Source organism: Notolepis coatsorum (assembly GCF_963971535.1).
Source record: "Notolepis coatsorum genome assembly, chromosome: 16".
Classification (NCBI taxonomy): Eukaryota; Metazoa; Chordata; class Actinopteri; order Aulopiformes; family Paralepididae; genus Notolepis; species Notolepis coatsorum.
In genome coordinates, this window is record NC_140180.1 from 112,388,631 (window position 1) to 112,415,172 (window position 26,542).

Sequence of the window (26,542 nt, forward strand, 5' to 3'; positions counted from 1 at the left end):
GGGGACCCTGATGTAAACAAGACGAAAGTCTTTCTCTGGTCTGCATCCCCTTAACAATTGTGTGTATTGAGCTGTACTGTATTGTACCCATTCTGCAATCTGTTAATAAAGTTTTCAATCAATCAATTCAAAACTCTCTCTCTCTCTCTCTCTCTCTCTCTCTCTCTCTCTCTCTCTCAACGTCTCAACCGAGCCTGGTCAAGGGGGAGGGGCTAGAACCAATGTGGAGTGACGTCCCCTCTCTGCCAATCAGCGCGCGGTCTCTGTGGCTGCCTCCATGAGCTCAATGTAACGCGGAAGTGCCGACAGTTAGCAGAACTCTACTGGAGCAAGACTTCACATCTGGAGCAAAACGTTCTTCCTGAGAAAACACACATCACACTGTGGACACCACAACACCTGTAAGTACCATTATGTTCACATTGTGTTCCTCTCTTGTGCTGCTTCCTTGCAGCAGCGGCACAGTAGCTGTTAGCCCCTTACGTGACTGCGAGCTGTAGTTTCACGTTTATTTAATTGTATTTGTCACATATAAGGTACTTGTACATTACAGTGAAATGCTTGGTTCTGTGTGGCCTCTGAGATTGTGCTTCATACAGTAAAAATGAACCAAATCCAGCAACATTTGGACGGAGCCCCAGAGAGACAGAACACTGCGGCTCCATCTGGTTGACTTGTTGTTGTTCACTGTTCACTGTGTTCAGCCAGACCGACGTTACGGGGAGCTGCTGCCATTAGAGGTTAACTTTAACGTGATATTAACGGTAGTTCTATCCGACCATTCAAAGTGTATTACATGCCTCACCGGGTTGTATTGCTATTCAAACAGCGAGGCATCGAGCTAACGCGGCTAACAACAATGGACGTAGGACCCCCTCCCCACCTACCATCCCCCCTCCCCACCTACCATCCCCCCTCCCCACCTACCATGAGATCTTGTTAGAAAGGGCGAAATCTGTACTAGTAGGCAAATGGTATATATTCATAAAGATACCAAATTCATCAACCATACTGACCTGAACCATGAGGAAATTGAAACTGTTTGGGAGTGGATTGATTGATTGAAAACTGTATTAACAGATTGCAGAATGGGTACAGTACAGCTCAAGGAAGGGTGGGTGGGGGACACTGTACAACTGTACAAGCAAAACTGTACATTGGAATATTGACAAGACCATACTTGGTAATTTACTGTACATTGGAGGGGGTTGTGTTAGGACATTTACAGGGGCCAGTTTCGAATTGCAGTATCCCGTAGGTGTTTTTTGAGAGTGTTTTTGAAAGTGGGTAGTGATTCACATTCCTTTAGGGCAATTCCATGCAAATGTCAACCTCACCATGAAATAATTTAAATAACATGATCATAACCAAACCAATTTCAAATGTATCATCAAGGTCTATATTTTGAAGTACAAAATAGATTTGATCGTAATATTTATGAGAATGCATGTTTTTTCACACTACAGGAGGAGACACAATGATGATTTTTTTTTTCGATTAACCTAATTGTATGACTTTCTGAATGGCCAGAATGGCAAAAAAATCAACAGATATTTTTCTAACCTCACCTTTGGTCATGAAGGGCTGTTGTATGTGAATCAATTATGTACTTTGTGTCTTTCCATTGGCAGGTGAAGCATGCTGTTATAATGCCCCTTTATGGGACAGCGAATGTAACATCCATAACGTTTTCCAGGAAAAGTTGTCATAAAACATGCATCTGGAATGCAATGTCAACCAAACTTCCTAAGCAAAGCTAACTTTTATAAAGATGACATATTAGCAACAACTAGTCATTCTGGTCTTATTTTTTGTATTCTTTAAGTGTTATGGATGTTACCGTTATGGATGTTACATTGCAAGTGACGGATGTTACATTGCGAATGTGTGTTGTTAAGTCCGATTATGGCCCCTTTGTTTGAAGTATAATTTACATATTTTAGTTACACTTATTGAGATAAAGATGAGCCTGCAATAAGAAATGTTTTGACCTTTTGGATTTTGAGATAGGTGACAAAATACACAGCGTTATGGATGTCAACGTCATCCAGCTGACACCACAGATCTAGATATGACAACAACGTTAGCTAAAGCTAATGCTAACGCGAGGCAAACGTTAATGTACGGTAGTCAGTGTAGCGGGAGGCAGCACTTGATTTCCATTGGCAAGAGTTTATCTCATTCTATATCACGGCATGAAAAATAAAAAAATAAATCTTTTTTTGCGACCTTATATTGGAAGCCTGCCTTTATTTGTCTCCATGTATCAAACCCCCGGCCATTATAAGAGGCCCGTCCTTTATTCGAGTACCCTCCACTATTAGAGGATTTACGGTAACTCACTGTTGGGGAGGCTTCCCACTTGAAAAGGGTCACTCTGAACACAGTTAAAAACAGCAGAATAATGCTGCCTCCACAGCTCAGCTATGTTGATAGCACCAGACACTCCCTCAACCATTCCCGGTAGCAGAGTACTCCCTCGGTTCAGGGCCTTAACCTCCTTCCAAAAACCAGTGACATTACAGCTAGAGCTGCCGCGGTATTGATATTTTCCTTACCGCACGAATTTGCGAAATATTTCCTACCGCCGCGGTAATTACCGCACAGTGCGCACAAAAAAAAAAAAGTTTGAATGCATTTTTTTTTTTTTAGTAGTCTACTCTTATAGCCTGCCTCTAGTCTAATGGCGCTTTTCCACTGCATAGTACCTACTCGACTCGACCCGCTTTAGGCACCTGGTACTTCGTTCCTTTTCCACTGCAGCCAGGTACTACTCCGTTTGTCTCCGTGTGGGAATGCAGGCGGGGCCGCTCGCTTGTGTACACTGAAAGCTCCGTGGGCATAGATGTCCGAGGGCTTGCAGCAAGCCAGAGTTTAACACAGTTTCAATCAATCAATCAATCAATCAATAACAACATTAACCAGACTCTCGTTGCGTCTATTCTGCCAAAGCTAACGTTACCTCTCATTGTGTATTCTACCAAGCAAACCCGGGTTTAACGTTACCTCTCGTGTATATCGGCTGACGGTAGTATTAACAACAACAAACTTAACACATCAGCGATCTTGTTGTGACACTAAACTCTCCGCTCGGTGGTAAATTGGGTTGATGTCGGTTTTGTTTCATCAATAAATAAGGCAGAATACACAGTGAATCCATTCTTTTTTGTTTATTGCTTGGTTCTGTCGCAAACAAATCCTGAACGAAATGCATCCTTAGCGAGGCAGTAAAGATGGCGGCGCCGGCGTTCTGTTTTTGTTCAGACTGAGGCTACAAAGTGTGACGCGTCTCTCTTCTGACCAGTCAGTGGTCTGCAATGTTTCACATGACTTTTCTGGTACCACTTCTACCCAATAGGGTCGCTTGGAACCGAGTAGGGTATATCTGCAGAGCCGCAAGCCGCAAGCCAACTTTATTATTATGATAAAAAACAGCGGTGACGCGGTATTCAGCCTAACTCTGCGGTGAGCGTGATGCAACAGCGATACCGCGGTTATCGCGGCAGCTCTAATTACAGCTAAGAAGCTTCTCAGCCATAGAGTCAGATCTCATGAGTTGTTCATGTTTGGAGCTATATTGAATGGCAGCTTTGTACCTGGCATGTGTATTCTTTCTATGGTCCAGAGCAGGTCCCTGCCTGCTCGGGACCATTACATGTAAATGTAATGTAGGGCTCTACACAATGTTCTAACAATGGGTCTCATCCACCAACATTGCCATAAGATTTATCTTATCTCTATCCTTAACCTGCTATATCCAATCAAAACTAGAATATCTCGTTACGCTCCGCTTTACCCAGCTCATCCTTGTGCGATAAACCATGCCAACTTAATTGCGATTAAACCTACCCGCATGGCTGAAAATCGCGCTGTTAAATATACAGAGTGTGTGAAGGTTGGCCTTATCAACATTCGCTCCCTGCCAACCAAAGCTCTTTTGGTAAATGAACTGATAACAGACCATAGTCTCGACTTATTGGGCCTCACTGAGACATGGCTTAAACCTAATGCCTTTCTGCCCTTAAACGAGGCTTCACCCCCTAATTTTAGTAGCTCCCATATCGCACGCACCTCCAAGAAAGGAGGCGGAGTTTCTCTAATCAAGCACAACTGTACATCCGACGCAAACTGTACGTTTTCCTCGTTTGAGGTGCTCCTGTTGCGTCCCTCTCCCCCAACAGAAAGTGTGGCGGTCTGATTCCTACCTCCACTGCATCCTTTGTAATGGCTGTCCTTTACCGCCCCCCAGGCCCTTACACCCTCTTCCTAGATGAGTTTTTCACTTTCATCTCTGAGCTTGTTACGCACTCCGATAACATTTTAATTGTTGGTGATTTTAACATTCATTCCAACAAAACTCTAGATCCCCCAAATAAGGGTTTTACCGACATCATTGACTCTGTCGGTCTCATTCAAATCGTTCCCACTCGCACCCTAGCCCGCGGTCTCACTGTGTCAGATTTGACCGTTTCTCCCTATGGACCTGCTCTCTCAGACCACTACCTCATCAAATTTCAAATTGATTTAACGGTTTCTCGCCCAGACAGTGTAGAATCCTACATGAGCCGTCGTATTAACGCCTCAACTGTCCCAATTCTAGTTAACTGCCTACCAGACACCCTCTCTCCCTTCCTCTCTTACTCTGGCCCCCTTGATCTCTTTACAGACAAACTTAATGCCGCCCTTCGTAGCACGCTCAACATTGTCGCTCCCCTTAAGCCTAAAATTAAACGTGCTCCGCAAAAACAAACTCCCTGGTTTACGGAGGAAACTCGCTCCTTTAAAAAGGCATGTCGCAAACCTGAACATTAAAAAGAAATCCGCCGGCCACAGAGCCTTTGCCTACCGCGCTCCCTACCTGTGGAACAAATTACCTGCCGTCATCAGGGGCGCCTGCTCTGTCGAAGCTTTTAAATCCCTGCTTAAGACCCATCTTTTCTCTCTCTCCTTCAACCTACCCTGATCTCATCTGGTTGGGGACTGACCCTTAGATTAATCTGTCTAGTTTAGTTAGGATGTCTCCCATGTCTGCTTTTCTGCATACATTGGAGAACCTTTTAACCTCTGTCTCAACCGGTCCCATGGAACAGCTGAACCTTCTGAGTGACTTCTCCTGCCCCCATGGGGCATACGGCCCTGAGCTATTGTCTTGTATCTCATCCTGTATCCATATGGATTCACTCAGTGCATCACAGTCACGAAAGGGGCTACTGGCTACTCGAATCCACAACAGCCAGGCAGCCAACCATACAAAATACAGTCTCAGCCAATCACATCGATTTGTACAGTTAGTTAGCTCCAGTATTAGCTAGCTACAGTTGCTAGGTAGCTAATGTTAGCTAGCTAGCTAGCCAACAGCTGCAAAAACGAATGCCTATGATGGTATCAGCTGTTGACACGAGCACCTATCAGTAGCTAGCCAGCTACATAACGTTAGACACCGCCTTGTGCATTCAACTAAAGTGAATAGTTTAATGGGTCATTTTCTTAAGTGATGTTGAAAGAGGAGCTGCTCTCTTCAGAGCGAATGAGAGATGTTGACTAGACGGGTCTGTGAGGGGGAGGGGCAGGGGCAATGCGAGCACTGGGAGCAGCGTGTGTGAACGTGTGTGTGCGTCAACAACTTGCTGTAGGATGAGAGAAGACAGCGAGGCTTGAAGGCTAATCTTAACCAATCTAAAATCAGCATTAAATGTAAGAACGTCAAGCTCACGTTTGATTGGTTATAATGGTCACTGTCAACTCACAAGGCACATACTGAGTGACAAACTAGCGAATGGACAGAGAGGGGGGGGGGGGGAGGAGGTCGCACCAGAACAATTATTTTCACTCGCACGAATGCTCCCAATTATATTTTGAGGTCGCACCGATACAATTTCGGTCACATATAGAATAGAATAGAGTAGAATAGAATAGAAATACTTTTATTATCCCGTGGGAAATTTGACACTGCAAATCGCTCAACATTTAAACATTTAGACGGAACAAATCACAAATTAGAATAATAAAACGAATCAAATCAAGTTGCCTAGGCTAAGAGTAGAGTAAAATAGAATAAAAATGGAATAAAATATACAGTAAATAAATACAGTAAAAATATACTGAGGTCTACAGTAGGTGTAATATTGCACAGTGCTGTTTCAAACTAAGTCCAGGAAGATGGTAACTGCCACTCTGTGCTCAGTGAAGCAGTGAGGCACAGTGATGCATTGTATAGTCTGATGGCTGTTGGAATGAAGGACCTCCTGTGCCGTTCAGTGCTGCATTTGGGTAGTGTGAGCCAAGCACTGAACATGCTCCTCCTGTCAGCCAAGTATGTGTATAGTGGGTGGGAGGGGTTTTCCCTGATGGCCTGGAGCTTAGCAAGGCTCCTCCTCTCCGCCACCCTCGCTAGGGAGTCCAGCTCCACCCCAACCACGCTACTGGCCTTCCTGACCAGCATATCCAGCCTGTTTGTGTCCCCTGCTGTCAGTCCGCTGCCCCTACAGGTCACAGCGTACAAGAAGGCGCCCGCCACCACCGACTCATAGAACATCCTCAACATTCTTGTACAGACATTGAAGGATCTCAGCCTTCTGAGGAAGTAGAGTCGGCTCTGGCCCTTCTTGTACAGTGCCTCTGCGTGTTTTGACCCGTTCAGTTTGTCGATGTGCACACCGAGGTATTTGTACTTCTCAACCATGTCCACATCAACTCCCCTGATGGAAACGGGGGTCACAGATGTTCTCCTCCTCCTCCCCAGCTCCACAACCAGTTCCTTGGTCTTCGCCACATTTAGCTGCAGGTGGTTTTTATCGCACCATGTGACGAAGTCCACTACTAGTTCCCGGTATTCCCTCTTGTCACCGTCCTTTATACATCCCACTATCGCAGAGTCATCAGAACTTCTGAAGCTGGCAGGACTCTGACCGATAGTGGAAGTCATTGGTGTAGACAGTGAAGAGGAAGGGAGAGAGGACTGTCCCCTGCGGGGCCCCGGTGTTTCTGACACACGGCTCCAATTCGGTCACAATTTCTAGCCCTGCTGCAGTGTGAGGGACGCGAGGAGGATCTGATGGTTGTCGAAGGCTGCAGGCAGGTCTAGGAGGACAGAGGTGAGGCCTTTCACTAAGTGAAGTGCCTCTGTGACCAGTCCTGAAGCCTCACTGATTAGGGTCTAGGACAGGGGTCAGCAACCTTTTTGACATGGAGTGCCTGTTTGAAATATAGTTGTAACTAGTGTGCCTCAACAATATTCCATGCATCGTAATAATTGTTTCTCATAAACAGGTCTTTTTAATGATAATTTTTACATTATCATATATCAATTATCATATCAATATTATTATGATGGTTGTATCAACCCTAAATCTGAGTTTGGGGGGGGGGGGGATGCAATGCAGACAAACAGCTGCATACAGTGCGACCATTTCACTCACATTTGCCAATTCATTTTTGGACACATCACACACCATCGGTGTGTGCACTGTACGTGTGCTGTCATAGCTCCATCTACAGGCCTAATGGAGAACACCAGGATGTCAATGTGAGGTAGGGCTGGGCGATATGACCAAAAACGTTATTGCGATAAAATTATAAAATTATTTTCATATAATTCGATATCGATAATTATCGTCGATATAATGTCCGTCAAGTTTAATTAACTTCTTATGCTGCTGCGAATGTCTCAAGTCGAGTTGATGTCGTCATCAGTCTGCGCACGTTAGCCGACAAGCGGAGTATCTCATGACAATAAATATGACACTAAAATACTCTCTTCCGCCACAATATATTGAAACGACGTCCACTGTATATCCCACACTACCATAAACGTGGCCTCAGAATTCAAAACACACACATACTCGGCACGTAAATATATAAAACAGTGCCGTGCAAGCTAGTTATCCTAGCCAGCCTGTTGGTTCTAAGCCGTCTATTCCATGACAATGTGCTAAATATGACACTAAAATACTCTCTTCCGCCACAATATATTGAAACGGCGTCCACTGTATATCCCACACTACCATAAATGTGGCCTCAGAATTCAAAACACACACATACTCGGCACGTAAATATATAAAACAACGCCGTGCAAGCTAATTAGCCTAGCAAGCCTTGTTGTTGAGTGAGTCCTACCTCCTTCCGGGTCTCGGCCATCTCCTTCACTGATTGGTTGTTAGCTGTTGTGCGTAAGTACGTCATCACGTAACGTAGGGGTGGACGGTATGGTCTAAAATTTATATCACGGTATAATTTGAAGCATAGACGGTAACGGTATATATCACGGTATCATCGTTTTTGATAAATTTTTTTTTTAATTTTATATAATTTTTTTTTTTTTTTTATAAAATATATATATTATATAATTAGACTTGTACTTGTATTATCTGCGAGACATCGCCACCACGCAACAAGCTCCACTGTCTGTGTGTACTCTAGTAGCCTCCAGCTACGGCCAGGATTCTCCAGAGCTGCACCTGGACCTATACTCTAGTAGCCTCGAGCAGAGCTACGGCCAGGATTCTCCGGCGCTGCACCTGGACCCTATTGTATTGGTACTATAACGTTAGCAAGCCCTCAGCTCGAATACGCATCGAATCAGTGTTATAAGACATTGATATCAGGAGCTATCTGTAGCTACTGCTAGCCGGATATATAACGTTAATACAACGCCTCAGTGAATTATTTAGTTCAATGGGACATTTCGTTTTGAACGGTGAACTAATTTGCGTTAACGTGAGCTAACGGCTAACGGAGCTATCATACACGTCTACTCTACTAGACTTGATGGAGCGTTTGTTGATGTCAGGAGCTATCGGTAGCTGGCCGACTAGATACCGTTCGGTTAGACAATGCCTCATCATGTATTAAACTAAAAGTGAATAGTTGACTGGGTCATTTTGTAACGGTAGCTAAGCTAACGTTAGCTCAGGGAGACGTCCCGTCCCACTAGACTACTAGTAGACCCGTGTTTACATGCGTGCGGGAGGGGCTGGCACGCCCACTGCGCGAAGCCTCCTAAATAACTTTTTCTAGTTCGCACATATCTATTATCTATGACTAATTCTATCTATTTTTAGGGGCAAATGCGAGTGAAATAGTCGCGCTGTGGTTACATGACGTCATTGCTATTTTAGAGCTGCACTACCGGTTATACGGTATAGTCAAAATCCATACCGTAGAGCAAATTCATACCGTTTATACCGTATACCGTTTATACCGTCCACCCTAACGCTGGTTGTTGTTAGTGAGTGCTGAGCCGAGGCTGAACGGAGCCAAGCTTGGAAAATCGATATATCGAAACTTTGCGACCACGTTTCATGTTTATTTCGAGGAAATAATTTATCGCGATAGTTATCGTTTTATCGCCCAGCCCTAATGTGAGGTATATTGTGTAAATACGTTTTGATTGATCGCAAGACTACACTATAAAAAAAAAAAAAACGTTACCAGAACTTAAAAATATTGAGTTCAGGTTTTCAGTTTTCAATCCATAATAAGTTAACAGATAAATAAGTACACAACCACATTATTTCAACCTAATAAAACTATGTTTATTGTCATTGTTTTAAGAACACAAGTTGACTTGGTAATACTCACATTTTGAGTAAAAAAAAATGGCTTTTAACATGTGCAATGTTCAATGAAATAGAAAAATAAATAATACAATTTGTTGATTAATCGCACTGGTCACAATGGTGACCGTAATAATGTTTTTGTTATAAGGCTCTGCAAATGTTACTGAATGATGTAGCAATGTATTTCCAGCTAAATTGAAATAATAAACAAATAAAGGGTCTCAATTAAATATGTGATAGTAAAAAGAACCTGTGGGAGGATTTAAACAAGATAAATGCGACAACAGTGCAAAATATTTCACTATAATATTTCAAAGCAAAAAAAATTATAATAATACTAATATATATATATATTTTTTTGCTGCCCCCTGTGCCTATGAAAACAGGCACGCGTGCCTAGGGTTGCCTACCCCTGGTCTAGGAGGTAATTCTGTAAGAGATAATCAGTAAGTTGGTTGGATACAGCACGTTCAAGTGTTTTAGACCCGAAGGAGAGAAGAGAGACCGGACGATAGTTGTTTTAGGGAGGTGGGGGCCACCCCCAAGTTGAGGGAGGAGTTGATGGTTGCAGTTAGACATCGGAGAATGTCTGGTGTCATGGTCAGGAGGAGTGGGGAGGGTAACTGGTCTAGCTGGCATGTAGTGGGACAGTTTGACGTTACCTGTATCAGGGTCTCAACGTCTGTAATGGGAGAGAAAGATGACAGAATGAAGGATGAGGTTCTCGATTCAGTATTTGGAAGGGGTGGAGAAGAAGGTGCGGATGTTCTCCACTTATGTACGTTTTAAGAGCCTCCCAAACTATAGCTATAGCTATAGAGGCGGAGTTTCTATTTATCAATAAATACCAGTCCAACTGTTGGTTAATTAATTTGATAAAGTCTTTGTCGTTGTTTAGAAAGTTAGGAAACCTCCAGTGTTTTGAATTTGTGTGAGAGTCCCTCATTGCTATTTGGAGCCAAAGGGTAGCGTGATCCGAGTGTGTCATGGCTAAGTATTTGCAGGACGAAACAAGATTGAGTTTTGCTGCATGTATAAAGAAGGTGTCAATCCTAGAGTAGCTGTTGTGCATGTATGAGTAGAAGCTATATCCACGTTGAGATGTATGCAGTGTTAATTTTGGCAGCTATTTTAGTTTTAGTCTTAGTCATGTGTCAAATGCTCCTTTTTTCGTTTCCATCATATTTAGTCACCTTCATTTATTTTTTGTTTAGTCAGTTTTAGTCAACTACAGGTCTGAGCATTTTAGTCTTAGTCAGTTTTAGTCTCGATTTTGTCTTTTTTGATTTACTCTAGATTTAGTCGACTGAAACGGATGACATTTTTGTCTATTTTTCGTTAATGGAAAAAAAGGCATTTTATTCTCTTGTAAATAATGCAATTCTATTTATTCTTTAAGTATAGTCTATCCAAAACCCTATCAGCTAATTCACAATAAGTTCAGTAGAAGGCTAGAAGCCCAATAGTAACCAAACCTTACTTGAAATGGTCAATAGATTCACAAATAGTCAGATGGAACATATTCTGATTTAAATAGCTTATTTATTTTTTTAACCAACAAAGCAACAATAGGATAGGGTAAATACACAGTACACACAGTCCCCCCCCCCCCCCACCTCCAATGTACAGCCCTCACCCAACCCACCCAACCCCACCCCACCCATCCAACCTCCTCCAATGTACAGTTTCTACGCCAAATGTATATACACTCCTTTTCTGGACACTTTGGTATCACAAACAGTACTGTATTTGCAAATCTGATATGTCATAAATGTATAGATGTAGCAGTACTGTCTATCTGTATGTCATGTATGTCATATATGTTATGATGAATTGAAAATGGGGGACCCTGATGTAAACAAGACGAAAGTCTTTCTCTGGTCTGCATCCCCTTAACAATTGTATGTATTGAGCTGTACTGTACTGTACCCATTCTGCAATCTGTTAATAAACTTTTCAATCAATCAATCAATCAATCAATCAACACTGATTGCAATTCTCACTGGGACCTACAAATTTCACACACATACATACCACAATGAAAACTATTAGTGCAACTTAGTTTACATGAATCGAAAAAAGCTAGATCAATTTAGATATAAAATATTTTTCCTTTACCAAATGGTAAAATAACATGATTCTTTTTTTTTTATCTCAAAGTATTTTTCTTAAATAAAAATATTTAAAACAATAAAATAATAATATTAATTAATTAAATAATTTAAAAAACATAAAACGACCTCCTTATATGGAAGCAAATGAGTGACGGAAGTATTTGAATTTTATCAGACACCGAATTTATAGCATTGAAAATAATTACTTTGAAAACATGTATCTGAATTTCAGACACCGAATTTATAGCATTGAAAATAATTACTTTGAAAACATGTATCTGAATTTTTTCAGACACCGAATTTATAGCATTGAAAATAATTACTTTGAAAACATGTATCAGAATTTTTTCAGACACCGAATTTATAGCATTGAAAATAATTCCTTTGAAAATCATGCATCTGAATTGTTTTGCTCCGAATTTACCTATGTGAAATAAAAATTAAATGTAAAAAATTCGAATGCATAATAAAATTCAATGTAAAAAATTCGATGCATAATTGCGGTGTATAAAATTAAATGTAAAAAATTCGATGCATAATTGCGGTGTATAGAATTCGATGTAAAAAACCATCATCCGGGCTACCCAGACAGGATAAGCAATTGAGCCTGGATGCAATCGAACTGACTTCTGGCCTATCACTGCACGGCTTTGTCAGTCATGTGATCACACCAACCCGGGAGAAAGATGGCAGTATATATACATACGGTGGGGGGAGGAGACTGTACATTAGGAGGGGGTGGGTGGGTGGGTGGGAGAGAAATATACATATGGTGGGGAGAGAATATATACATACGGTGGGGAGGAGACAGTACATTAGGAGGGGGTGGGTGGGAGAGAAATATACATATGGCGGGGAGAGAATATATACATACGGTGGGGAGGAGACTGTACATCAGGAGGGGGTGGGTGGGAGAGAAATATACATATCACGGGGCAGGGTTAGAAATTAACATTTTTTTCAAGGGCTTTTTTTGCCCCCCTTAATTGATTTTCGGGGGCTTTGTATTTCGGGGGCACAACATTTTTATAATGAAAATTAACATAAAGATTATAAAACATTGTTGACACTTTTTTTTACAGTCTTCGTCCATATGTTTGATAACGTAATGTTAATGTCTCCATATATAGGGCTCTACGCTAACCTTTTTCCCAAGGAGCACATGTGCTCCTAAATAAAATGTTAATAAATAAAATCTAAATACAAATTTAGGAGCACACAAAGAAATTTAGGAGCACAGTGACAACGCACACACAAGTGACATGGCTTGGTTTCATGTTTTGAGGTACCTTCAATTATCTGTAAATAATACATACATACTCTATCTAAATAGATTAAATATGATTGTCCCTGAGGGCAAGTTGTGTTGTTGTCTTGATATATCTACAAATAGCAGACGAATAGCCGGTTGCCTCTGGATCAATGAATGTCTAATATTGAATAATATTATTAGCTATTTTATTTTTAACATCCCTAATTCCAACAGTCAAGAGGCTTGTTTCAAATTGATACATGAAACTTATGTCATGGACTCTATGGACTATCAGCTGAACTCGCACCAATGCATAGGGAAATAGTCAGAAATCCCAGAATTATTTCATAATACAAGTTTTGAATGGGCGTTTGGATTCAAATCATCAGGAAGACAGCACTGGAACGTTTGAGTATAGGCTCTGGCCAGATCTATCAATGAAATACATTGCGCGCTCAGCGCTGTGGAATGAAGGAAATGCGCATCGCGATCGGATTTGGATGTTATTCTTTGGAGTTGTGTTACAAATGGAACAGTCTTTCCCCGCGGAACACAAGTTACTTAACGTTACACAGGTCGCGCTATGCAGATGCTTAGCTTGCTAACGTTAAGATAGCAGTGTTTGCTTATGCTTGATGAAAGCAGAGCGCTCTGTCTGTGTTCGCACCTCTCAAGCACCCTGTAACACGCAGCGGGCCCCACCTCCCTCCCTCCTTGCAACATTCCACCCAAAAACTGAATTTAAGTCCAGTTCCTGAACTATTAACAGGCAGCGGAGCTGTTTTGTAATCTTCACTCATCTCGTACACTGCAAGTAAATGATTTTTCCGGTTCGCGCACACACATATTATTAGGGGCAAATACGAGGGAAATGCTCGCACTGTAGAGCATAATATAATTATATATATAATTAGTAAACTGCTTTTCTTGCCCCCCTTAACTGATTTTCGAGGGCATTTTGTCAATTTTCGAGGGCATTTTGCCCCAAGCCCCCGTTAATTTCGAACCCTGTCACGGGGAGAGAATATATACATACGGTGGGGAGGAGACTGTACATTAGGAGGGGGTGGGTGGGCGGGAGAGAAATATACATATGGTGGGGAGAGAATATATACATACGGTGGGGAGGAGACTGTACATTAGGAGGGGGTGGGTGGGAGAGAAATATACATATGGTGGCGAGAGAATATATACATACGGTGGGGAGCAATGTTTCCGTTGTCCGGTAATTACCGTTTTTTGACCGGCAAAATCTGTTGAAGTCCGACATATTTAAATATCTCCGGTCATAATGTCCTGTGACAACGATGTGTCAGCGGGAGCTTGTTGCTGGATTTGCAAGAAGCATGCAACAGCAGAGCCGCAGAGCACACAGAGCTGTGTTCGCACAGTGCAATACTCCAATTCAGTAATTGGCAATTCAGCTGTTGGGTGGGTGGCGCTGCTGAGCGGTCCCCAGACCGAACCTGAAAGCACCGCTGGCTCTGCGGCTCTGCAGCTGCACACCACTGGGACTCTTCCATCGCCTCGCTGGGAGGCGGAGATCGGCATTGGTTTCAGCGATCACACAACGTTGAACCACACGATAATGTTGCCGTCTCTCTCTGCTTTCTCAGTTCTTCGCTTGATATAATTCATACAAATGTCCAATATAACGGAATTCGTTAGCTCATAAAAATGTGATTATAACAGACTGCTGTTTAGTGTCGGGCCGACTGCCCACAGACGCAGTCTATTTTATTTCAAGTCAGCAGCAGCACGGAGTATCGAGGGACTTATTTTATTTGGAATATATTAATGACTGTATACGCAAAAGTAGCCTAGTTTTAAGTTAAAATATTATAAATCTACATGCCTTGAGGATGTCATTCTTTATATAGCCTGCTAGTGATGCACGATATATCGGCCGCCGATATAATATTGGCCGATATGGCCGTTTTTTTACACATCGGTATCGGTCCGATATCAAAATAGGGCCGATATAATTTTTTTTTTTTTTTTTTAATCTTTTTTTTCCTTCTTTTTACATGTTTTGGCCTTAAATAGTTTCAAAATATCAGTCATTTCTGAAAATAAGTTACAAAAGTAAAAAAAAATTATGCGTTTTGGAAAATAGCTCTTTATTTGATTATCATAAAGTGTTTTCTATACAGAGATATCGACATCGGTAAATATCGGTATCGGCCAGAACAGCAATATTAATATCGGTTATCTGTATCGGCCACAATTTTCACATCGGTGCTTCACTATAGCCTGCCTATCAATTGTTTTTAAGCTCAATAAACTATGACCGGAATTAATCTCATTTGTCCGGTAGATTGAAATCTTGCAGGTCACGGGAGACCGGCAACAATTTTTTCTAACGGAAACCCTGGTGGGGAGGAGACTGTACATTAGGAGGTGGTGGGTGGGAGAGAAATATACATATAATAGACAGTCTCCTCCCCACCGTATGTATATTTCTCTCCCACCCCATCCTAATGTACAGTCTCCTCCCCACCGTATGTATATATTCTCTCCCCACCGTATGTATATATACCGCCATCTTTCTCCCGGGTTGGTGTGATCACATGACTGACAAAGCCGTGCAGTGATAGGCCAGAAGTCAGTTCGATTGCATCCAGGCTCGATTGTTTATCCTGTCTGGGTAGCCCGGATGATGGTTTTTTACATCAAATTCTATACACCGCAATTATGCATGGAATTTTTTCCATTGAATTTTATTATGCATTTGAATTTTTTACATTGAATTTTAAACACTGAATTTTTATTTCACATAGGTACATTCGGAGCAGGATGCATGTTTTCAAAGTAATTATTTTCAATGCTATAAATTTGGTGTCTGATAAAATTCAAATACTTGAGGCGGGTGGTGTTTTCCATTTATACTACATTCCAGTCAATTCCCTTTTGTCTGTCGAGTCGTACTGTAGATCGCTGACGTCACTTTAAACTTAAAACTTAAAATGGCGGCCTCCATCAGAGCATTACGCTAATTAGTCCTTGGGCCAGACGAGATATCGGTACCGAAAAGGCGGCAAAAACTTACCTATTTTAAAGTGTTCATAGGGTCAATATAAGTTAATTAAAATATGATAGACTTTCCATAGGAGCAGCTTTTTATATTTTTTGACTGTTTGTTATTTTCCTCTATAGGCGGATTTTCATCAGTTCCAAAAAGAACACAGACAGCCAATAGCACATTAAAATTTCTATAACACTCTTTTTGGACATTCCTTTTTATAAATTAAACAAACCCGTGTCCAATTAAATTAGTTGATGAAGTGGGTGTGGCCTATTATTTGGTGGTGGAGCAGTTCTTTCAGGAATCCAAGCTGAATGGGACACAGCTGTCACAGCTGACTGGTAAGATAAATCCAACTTTAAATGTTACTACATGTTAAGGGTTATGAAAACACATATACAATATATATGTATACACATGTGCATGAGAATTTAAGAAGCATATTTGATTGTTTAGAGACATATTTTGTTACTAACTGTATGTTTCATTGCATAAGGGCAATAACGTAAGGCATCATGCAGGGGTCCTAAAAGTGAATTTGAACATTAGCCCTGAATAGCCGATCTACAAGCTAATGTAAAAACAAAATATTGATTTATCTATTTCAGAGAGTCACATCATAGAGCAGTTCTTACAGGAATCAAAGCTGAATGTGACACAGCTGACTGGTAAGACAAATCTAACTTTTTATTCTTGGGTTTAAACAAATATATATATATATTTGTTTGTTTAGAGACTTTTGTTTGTTTAGTGCTACTTTAGAAGTGCATTAGCGTCAGATTTCAAGCTAATTAATGTAAAAACTAAATATTAATTTGTCTATTTCAGAGTGTCACGTCCTCGTGAAAAAATGAATCCAACTTCAGTCGTAGGCAGCAGCAAGGTATGCATCATCCACTGCTCTGACGGGATTTCTGACTCAAACCTGGTGTCACCCCAAAACATGGACTCATGGAAGTACTTGCTGAGGGCAGCAGAAATCAGACATCATATCCCAATTTTGGACATAGCCAAAGACTTGTGTGAAGGAGAAATTCCAAAAGTACTGTATCATCGCCGATGCCGTAGCATCTTCACATTGAAAAAATCACTAGACACTATCACTCTAAAAACAGCATCTGCCTCAAAAACAGCATCTGCCTCTGTAGCAGCAGAAGAAACTTCTAGAAGACCATCTAGAGATGCACCAAGCAAATCAATAGTGTATGAAGTGAAGTGTATCTTCTGCGAAAAATCAAGCAAGTATATGAAGGGCCAAAACACGAGGGAACCTCTCATACAATGTTCAGAGTTGCGCGCAGATGACATGATCAGAAAAGCAGCAGTCATCAAACTGGACCAGAGAATGCTTGCTATCACTAGTAGAGAGCTTGTTGCTGCTGAGGGCCAATATCATAGGTCTTGCTACCGTGCATACACATCTCATATTACATCTGGGAAGCCTGCTACCTGCTCTAAGTCAAGGAAAGAAAGTGGAGATGCAGAAAAACAGTATGAGGTAGCAGGAAAAAAAAGCCTATGACGAAGTGTTTTCATACATTAGGAATGAACTCTTTCCCAATCCAGAAGTAATACCCATGACAAACTTCTCATCAAGACTAGAATCATCCATGAAGTCTCTTGGTGTCAGCCAGATCAAGGACTCAACTAAGAAACATATCCGCCGTAGGATGGAAGACGAGCTTGGCGGATCCATCCATATCTTTCCTGATGAAAATGGAAAGCTTCTTCTATACCCAGACAGCCTATCAAGGACTGAGCTTGTCAAAACAGTATTGTCCTTGAAAATAGAACTGCAACATATCAGATCAGTGAACCCTGATGATGCTGTAACAAAGGCAGCTTTGCTGATGAGAAATGCTATTAAAAAACAAGACACCAAACAAGTGTGGCCACCTGATGTAGAACAAGGTGAATTCTTAATTCCTGAATCCATCACTCAGTTCTTGCAAACACTACTGAGTGGAAACTGCAACAGCCCGTCTGAAAGAGTAAAACGACTTGTCACCTCCTTTGGTAGTGACTTGGTCTTTGCAGTCACATGTGGCAGAATCAAGCCACCAAAACATGTACTTCTGCCCTTTGCTGTGAAGTCCTTGACAGGAAACACGGAATTGGTGCACACTCTGAACCGGCTTGGACATAGTGTGTCCTATTCACAGTTTGAAGAGATTGACACAGCACTGTGTCTGCAGAAGATGGAACTGTCAAGAGATGACCTACCACTACCGGCAAACATTTACCAAAATGTTTTCACCACCCTGGCTTATGACAACATAGACCGGCTAGAGGAAACATGTAGTGGAGCAGGAACCTCTCACAGAGTCAATGGCATAGCTGTCCAGGCAAAAGTCATTGGACATGCACCTCAAAGGATCATGCCTACAGTCACCAAGTCAAAGAAGAGGAGTATCAGCCCCAAAACATTGCTGCTACCTACGTACAATTCTGGACAGAGAGTGGGGCCACCAAAAACCCCAAGTGTAGATGCTGACACTACAGCACAAGTCCAGGATGCAAAGGCAAAGAACCTTGTTTGGCTGCTTGCTCGAATGTCTGTCCCAGAAGCTCAGTCTGTGAGCAGCTGGACTGGTTTCAATATTCAGGTCCGCAACAATGTCACAGTGGTCCAAGACACTGTAGGCTACCTGCCAACTATAAATGCTCCTGCTACAGCACTGTCAACGGTGTATGATATGCTAAACCAAACGTTGGGTATCATGGAGTCCCTGCAGTTAACGACGATCGTCTGTGTGTTTGACCAAGCACTGTATGCCAAGGCAGCAGAAGTAATGTGGAAGCATGAGAAGTTTCAAAACATTATCATCAGGATGGGGGTGTTCCACACTATTTGCAATCTGCTTTCCATTCTGGGCAAACGATTCCAAGATGCAGGGTTGAGGGACCTCTGTGTGGAGTCTGGAGTTGTGACTCAGTGATGTTATGTGACATTGTAACATATTTCTGTTATAGCTGATACTGTATGTCACCTGTGTTTTGGTTTGTGCTGATGTCATAACTAGGATTGCCTTTTTACGGTCTACTTTACACAGGATGATTGTATAGAGTGTATATGTAGCAGGTATATAAAATATACTAATGTTGTATTCCACAAAGATCCCTCCCTAACGTTTTATTTTAATTGTTTATTATTATTTTTACTCTAATAGTCTTTTATTTTGAAGCCGTCGTCACTTCCTGCCGAAGTGACGTTTTTCCCCTTGCACTTCCCCTCTCGCGCCAGACTATCTGGAATTCTGACAGGGGTAAGACGTGCTTTCAGTGTCTGTAATTATATCAGGTCTAAAAGAACGCACTATTGTAAATAAGTTGCCGGGCAATGAACCGGAGTTGTATATAGTGGTAACTGTGTTAATGTGGACAATTTTGCACTTTTTGTAATGTGGTTTAGATGTGTTGGCGAACTATTGTACGACACATGCTGACTGAGTTTGTGGTTATGGTCTGAGCAATGTGTGTTAGGCCTCGTTTCTCACAGCGTGACATTTCTTCCCCACTGTAGCATTATGCAAGTTATTGACGCCATCTGCTGGCCAAGTGTTGACATGTACCTGTGGGATGTTTCAACAGGTAATTGGAGATGTCTTATTATTTAATTTGTATTATTTCATTGTGTATTTTATTATTATTGTGATATTTCAATGTATCATTCAAAGAGACTATCTGGAATGCTGACAGGGCATTATGCAAGTTATTGACGCCATCTGCTGGCCAAGTGTTGACATGTACCTGTGTGAATAAGGTATTGAGAAGAACAATATAATTTGTCAAAAAGGTTCCTTAATTAGACAATATACATTGCAATTATTTAGTACTTAAGGGTTTATTACAAGTATCTGTGGCTGGCTAATAGTTCAACACACCCAAAGGAGATGATATAATGAAAGAAGATGATTTCCAGGGAAGGCACTTTTTAGTTTTTTGAATATACAATTTTCACAGATTTGAGGTATAGTGCAGAATTTTGGCTACAGAAAGAGTCATTTTCAAGATAGAAAGGTCATCTTGGGCTTAAATTGAAGCTTAGGGATATGGGAAGTTTTCTATATACAAGTGAGGCAGTGATATTCACCGTAATGTGCTGGAAGATAACCATTTTGTTGTTATTTGTTAAGCGGACAGTATATTTCTTTGTGTTTCTGTGGATGATGCAGGTCATATTTAACAATACAATGGTAGCATGCCCCAAAATACTATTCTGCTACTTACCCCTATGTGTCAAGATACTACATGACAAATTTTAGACTACCAAGTCGATTTTTGTAATTTTAGTGAATTAATGTATGCCTTTACACAATTTCGCCAGAGCCATATACCAAAAAGGGGGGTTTGAGGTGATAACTACTAAAAAGCTGCCAGTCAGCAAGGTCTATCATATCAAAACCTAATCTAGGGATGTATAGGAATAAAAAAATCACAACTAAACTTTGCCGCCTCACCGGTACCGACATGTCATATCTGGGCACTTGGCCCAAGGACTAAATGACATTACCTGCCACTGCACTTCTATGTGCGTAAAGTGTGCTAATAGTAACAAAATATCACAGCCCCTAAGACTGGGAGCGTTCTAACTCGACTGAGCATGTACCCAACATTATATGAAAAATAAAGTCATTACGATGTTTTAGTGCGCTTAAAGCGCCAAAGGGATTAATTAACAACTTATACTAGTAGGGTCCATCTCACTCTGTGTTAGTACTCATCTGTTTCTTTTCTTTTCATACCAACATTACCTTTTTAAGTAAACGTGGTGTAGGGCCAATTTGCCTATCTAAGCCAGAATACGTCTTTAACGCGCTCACACCACTTTGACTTGGGCTGTCTTGTTACTCACTGTTTGATGTTCTTGATGGTTGCGTCTTGATGGGTTCGAACCGGTTGAGTTTTATGGAAGGAGTTGTGCAAAAGTTTAAAATAATAATTGGACAAACAACGAAACAGGCTCCAGACTTGAACTAAAAGGTTTCAAAACAAACAGGCGCAGCAAAAGGGGTTCAAATAAACTCAAAATTATTCTAAACAAAGTCTTTCTTTCAGTCTTTCATTCAATCTGCGCTGTGTGTTAATTTTGTCAACGAATTTGATGACGAAAGATCTTCGTCAACGAAGCTTTCTCCCGCGACGACAACGAGACGTGACGTCACCTTATTGAACACCATGTGACGCCAACGTCACTAAATTATTAATTAAATATCGTTGACCACAACTGAGGACACAAAAATGTTGTTTACAAAAACCATGACGAATTCTCTCTTAACCCTTTCTCTGCCACGCTTATATCCATCCTTGTACAGGGTTCCCACGGTACCTGGAAAACATGGAATTTATTTTTTCATTTTCCAGGTATGGAAAAGTCATGGAAACTGAGCAAAAGTGAACACTTACATGGAAATTGAAACAGTTGTCCCGGAAAATGTTATTGGATGATGTGTAAAATAGTAATCAAATGAAACTATTGAGCACATAATTAATATGAGTTTATAAAAACCCTTTACATGTGAACAGCTTTTAGTATAGATAGAAATAGATGATCCCATGTTGTAGAGCATGCTCTTCGCATCATATCTGGTATATTGGATGTTGGAATTTATGCAGGCAACCTGGTGATATGGACTTTAAAAGTATAGTTTCGGATTGGTGGACTTCCGGAATAATAACCGAGAACTAGGGATGTCCCGATCGCCTTTTTTTGCTCCCGATCCGATTCCGATCATGTGATTTTAAATATCTACCGATTCCGATCGTTCCCGATCCGATCTTTCACATTAGTAATCAATTTTGACGCATTTTTGTCAGAAACTGGTGAAGCAAGACAAGTCCCTCTGTTGGCTATAGTCCCTGGAGGGGCGCGAGCGCGGCGGCTCTTGTTATTACATTCACCCTGAGAAATGTGCTTCATGAGAAATATTAAAAGTTTCAATATATGTTTGCCCATTAGTATACATTCAGTGTTCGACTTACGGTCTGAAACGCCGACGATAATCCTTAGTCACAGCAAATAAATGACGTTATCCAGGTGAAAAGTTAGTCTGAAAAGTCCACCTCCAGGCTCCAGTCTGCTGCTTCATGAGTTGTTCCTCCACACGGAATGTCGTCCTTGCAAACATTGCAATTGCTGGACTGGCTTGACTTTCTATTTTAAAATGCTTAGTTCCAACTTCCAAACCTCTAGCTGCTTTTAGTCACAGCAAATAATTGACGTTATCCAGGTGAAAAGTTAGTCTGAGAAGTCCACCTCCAGGCTCCAGCCTGCTGAGTTTTTCCTCCACACGGAATGTCGTCCTTGCAAACATTGCAATTGCTGTTGGACTGGCTTCACTTTCTATTTTAAAATGCTTAGTTCCAACTTCCAAACCTCTAGCTGCTCAAGTGAGTGGATAACAGTGTGGATAACAGTGTTTCGGGAGCGACGTGTTGTACTGTTGTTGTGATGTGAGCGTGTAGCCAGAACACCGGTCTAAATTAAAGGGAAAGTGTTTGTTGCAACGGTGTAAATTAAAGAGAATGTGTTTGTTTGTGGACAATTATTCTGCTCTGTGTGACAATAAATACATTAATGATATATTATATGTAATTTAAAACCAAAACTAAGGCCTCCGTATGAGTTTAAGACGTGAACATGGTCATCATGTTTGTTGAAAAAAAAAAATCTTTTATTGACTGCCGATTTCTATTTAATTTCCTTTCCCGATCCTCTGAAAAGCACGTGATCGGCGCCGATCACGTGATCGGATCGGGACATCCCTACCGAGAACCGTTACTTGCGATCTCAATAGAACGGTCAAATACAGAAGAGGGGCGAAGATGAAAGAGGAGAAGAAGAGGAGGATAAGAGAGTAGAGGATGACAGAGGAAAGGGGAGAAGAGTGGAGAGGAGTTGAGAAGAGTAGGAAGAGAAGACACGAGAGGGGAGGTGTGGAGAGATGAGGACAGGATGAGATAGGAGAGGAGTGGAAGAGAGAACATATATCAATCCCAGTGCTCATGTGTCTCAAAGTTCCAGTTCAATAAATTGTTGTTCATCTACAGCAGGGGTCCCCAAACTTTTTCCTGTGAGGGCCACATAACTATTCCCTTCTCTGGTGGGGGCCGTGGTCAGTTTGTAACAGAAAAAGTGTGACGATCGCAGGGGTGCCTAAACATAAACATTTATTGTTTTCCAGAAAGCCACACATAACCAAATATTAAGAACCCTTTCCGGGATATTCACAGAAAAAAAAAGTCAGGAAATAAATAATAACACTATTTATGAAATAAATATACAGTACCTACAGACCACCTAGCTCTAGCTCTGTACTATTTAAAAGCACAGTGCAGGACACACTCAAAAGGTTATCGCACCTCAGAGATGGCAGTGGACATGTATGACAGGACAAAGGCCATATGTAATGGCCTTGGGATTGAGGAACATACTACCAGCCAAAGGAGGAAGCAGAAAAGGATGGACGAGTATGTAGTTGAGTAGGCCTGCCGCGATAAGCAATAAATCGATTAATTGCTGCGATAATTAAAATGAATGCAATGATTTTGACGGGCGCGATTAATTGCTATTTGCGCGTTTGTTTTAATGAGGCGGAACCAGTGCCCCTTGTCAGTCACTGTCCGTGTTGGGAGGCGGGCCGCTGACGTTACTAGAGTACAGCACGGGAGCTCCGTGGGGCAACGCCATAGCTTAACTACATTTCTCAATAGTGTTGCTCCTTTTAACCAAGTAGCATTATTTGTAGTGTAACGTTAGCTATTTTTAGACCCAAGTAGTTACTCGCTACTGCCCGGAGAAACTGGACTGCTAAATAAAGATGAAAGATAGAGCTTTGATTCTCATTCCATGCTAACAACATTAGCTAAATAGCTAACAAACGAAATACAACGTATAGCATAGCTACAAGTACAACACAGAATAACGTTAATACAATTACATGCATCATTGTTTACAATGAACGGGTGGGGCTAGTCAAAGGACTGGACACGGGGACAAGTTAAACATGAATTAATTTATTATAACACTCCGGTAGTTTCGAGTCGTGCTGCAGTGCTTACGCACCACAGCTATTCTATTATATACTGCTTTGACGCTTCCTCCTCATCGTTGATTGCCTGTAGTAGCTGCATCTAACAGTGCATTTCCATAGCTGTGGATGAGTCCACTGACACCACTGAGAAGCCTGAAGAACCGTTCATGTTCTGAAGAACTGTTCATGTTCTGAAATGTTATTGCTAAAGATTGAGAAGATTGGATCAGTTGTACTTTTTTTTTGAATACTTGAAACCCTTTTTTTGTGGAATATTTGATGCGGCCCAGCCTCACCCAGACTCTACCTCCAGCGGCCCCCAGGTAAATTGAGTTTGAGACCCCTGATCTAGGCGAACCATTTCCGGGTTGTATAATACTATATACATCCAAATAATGTTGTTTATCGAGTTATGGCAACGGATCGATTATCCAGTGTGTCAAGACGGAGTCCCGGCGAGCGATAGCGAGTGGCCGGACCGAATAGGGGAAACACCAAGCACGTCCGGTCCTACCGGTTTTGGCACCTCGCCGATCGGCCACCAGGTGGCGGTATTGAAGCGTTGGAGAGTTGAGTGGAGATCTACAGCACCCGTCAAGGATCCGTCAGTGAAATATGAATACCATGACAGAAATTTGAAATATTGATCTCAAAGACGCTGTAAAACGTCATTGGCAGATTGCGCATGACGAGGAATGACGTTGTAACACGTCATTGGCGAGAAAAGGGTTAATTTATGTTGACTAAAACAAGATGAGACAAAATAATTATAACTTTTAGAATAATTCACGTTATTATTTCCCATTTCCGTTTCCGGGTTAAGCGTTTATGGCTAAAAGCCAAGCTACATACGTGAGGCTAAAAACCGCGTCCCAGGTCTCTCGTGACTACAGCTTATACCAGGGGTCAGGAACCTTTTTGACTGGGAGAGCCATAAAAGCCAAATATTTCTAAATATATTTCATTGAGAGCCATATATAGTATTTTTAACATATAATAAATTAAATATGTCTTACTTTTAATGCGACTTCTGGTGCTGCATGGTTTTGCTGATGGCCTTGTAATCTGGTTCACACGTGGTGAGATTGAGCTTCATGCAGGCGTTGAGGCTTCCATCAGTTAAACGTGAGCGTAGGTTGGTCTTAATGTTCCTCATATGCGAGAATGACTGCCCACATGCATATGTAGAGCCAAACATGGTCAATACTGCAATACTCACGCTGCATTGTGTGGTATGTCACAGGAAGCTCGTTCCAAGTTTTAAGAATCAGCTGGTCTTTAGGTTGAAGATTTTTTATTTCTGTCCACTTGTGTTCCCTCGCCAGCTCTGCTCGCTATATCTTCAGCTACAGATACTATTAGCTGTATCTTCAAAACTAGTTTTTTTTTTTTTTTTTACTCAAAAATTTCTGGGAGCCATATGCTGTCACCAGAAGAGCCATATATGGCTCGCGAGCCATAGGTTCCCGACCCCTGGCTTATACCAATAACCATGAACGGAATCTGCTACTCTCTCAACACTCCTGCGGCAGCCGAACCGTTCTACCAAAAGAACATAGCATTTAAGACGACAGAGGCTGAGAGGATGGCTAGGCTAATAGCCTGGGAGTCGGGACCTATATCCCAGACACAGACTTGCTCTCTTTCATCTGTGTACACCCACTACTATCAACATTACACATGGATACAACAAGGACAAGACCACGTTCACTTAAAAAGGTATGAAAAGAAAAGAAACAGACGAGTACTAACATGCTTTGCATCCTCGCCATTCCTTTATGCCCACGTCGCGTTAAAGACCGAAATGAACGTTACGTTTAGGGCTGCACGATTAATCGTTTTTTAATCGAAATCGCGATTTGGAATGATGCAATTAGCAAATCGCCAAGCCTGCAATAAATTTTTTTTTTTTTTTTAACCCGGAAGTCCCATTGAGATACAAGATCTCCTTTGCAAGGTAGACCTGGCCAAGATGACAGCAATAACATTTGCAATACATCACACAGCAATAAAATGTGCGATACATCACACAAGAACATAATAAATGTGCATGTATACAATACATCACATGTAAACACAAAGCAGAATAGTCTACATGATAGTAAAAGTGTATAATACAGGATAATACAGTAATTTTGCAGTTGGGACCCGACTACAGAAAGCAGCAACATTCTTCTTGTATTTTTTTTTTAAATATGTTATAATCGCATCGCAAATCGCAATCGCAATATCTGTCAGAATAATCGCAATTAGATTATTTCCCAAAATCGTGCAGCCCTAAGCGTAAGCTAACTAAGCTAAGCTAACCCTGATCAGAGCCATAGAGAGAACAGCAGAGGTCCATTAGTGGGGAATGGGGGAGGGGCATTCTCCCTTTCTGTGTGTGCGTTTGGAAAGACCAGATGAAGTCAGAGGAGTATATTATATTGATAGTAAATTTACTGAGGATGGACAGATAATGTTGATATTTAAACAAAAAAAATACAATACATAATAAATGTATCATGCAACATAAAACAATTGTAGGAGTGGTTTGGGAGAGGAAGGGGTTTTAGGTTGCA

At 41.4% G+C, this 26,542-nt stretch overlaps 1 long non-coding RNA gene across 1 annotated transcript in view; it reads left to right on the forward strand.

Annotated features, from left to right (window-relative positions):
- The first annotated feature begins 267 nt into the window (after positions 1–267).
- LOC311242731 overlaps positions 268–26,542 on the forward strand; it is a 62,722-nt gene continuing 36,447 nt past the window's right edge. The window contains exon 1 of the long non-coding RNA XR_014620637.1: positions 268–401. This is a non-coding gene — a long non-coding RNA (uncharacterized lncRNA). The remainder of the gene's footprint in view (positions 402–26,542) is intronic.